Source organism: Procambarus clarkii, chromosome 57 (genome assembly GCF_040958095.1).
Source record: "Procambarus clarkii isolate CNS0578487 chromosome 57, FALCON_Pclarkii_2.0, whole genome shotgun sequence".
Taxonomy (NCBI): Eukaryota; Metazoa; Arthropoda; class Malacostraca; order Decapoda; family Cambaridae; genus Procambarus; species Procambarus clarkii.
Window position 1 is genome coordinate 18,090,168 of NC_091206.1, and position 1,167 is coordinate 18,091,334.

Below are 1,167 nucleotides of genomic sequence, written 5' to 3' on the forward strand. Positions count from 1 at the left end.
AGCGATATTTGCTTTTCTTTTAGGTTAATTGTATAATAATTATAGGCACTCTCTGGCTGAGTGGTTACAGAGCTGAGCTGCCAGGGATATAGTTCTTTATATATACATGTGAGAAAGCTGGAGGAACACGCAAGCCACAGGTAACTAAGAACACTAATTGACTCGACCAGGATTCGATCCCACGCCGTCCAGGTTCACCCCTAAACGTACACAGTACCATGACCACCGGTGGATGGTCATGGTCCATCCACAGTACCATGACCACCGATTATTGGTGCGGTGGTCAAGGTACTGTGTATGTTTAGGGGTGATCCTGGACGGCTATATATATATATATATATATATATATATATATATATATATATATATATATATATCTGCGAACAAGCTTGAATGGTTCCCCCAAGCATATATGCAAATGAAAACTCCTCACCCCAGAAGTGACTCGAACCCGGACTTCCAGGAGCACATTGCAACTGGTGTCACGGTGCCTTAATCCACTCGACCAACAGTGACCGCACGTAAGGAGGTGATAGCCGAAGCTATTTGACCCCTCCTCCCGGCGGCACTTTGATGCTAATCTTGGGCATAGCTATTCGAACCTAGACAGCCAGGAGCACTATGCACCATGGCGTATCTGGTTCTTTAACCACTAGACCACACGACTCTACAAAAATCTTGGTTGTCGTGAGACTATCCAAGATCCGAGAGCACTCGGAAGAAGGAGACACTTAGCCTCGAAGGAAAGGACGCATAACGCATTACATACATAAATCACAATAGCGTGATGAATCAAATGAACAAATTAACAGTTTGTTCATTTGATGCATCACGCTATTGTGATTTCTGTGTGTATTGAAGTAAGGGCGTAGAGGTAGAACAGCCTATTGACATAGCTCGGGTGCATGGGGGAATTGTGTAAAAACCCTGGTTTGTATCTCGGAGAGACTGTAGGAACCGTTGGTAAATCAGGAAGATTTCCCGGTTGCAATTCTTTTCATGTCGTAGCTCAGTCGATTAAGACAGCGTCTGGGATCCTCTCGGACGTAGGTTCGAACCCTCGTCACGGCCCTTGTGGATTTGTTCACACATAACGCATAATAAGGAACGTTTAGGTCCCTTCCAATACAGTTTCTATGTTCTTTTCTCCTACCTCCCACTTTCTCT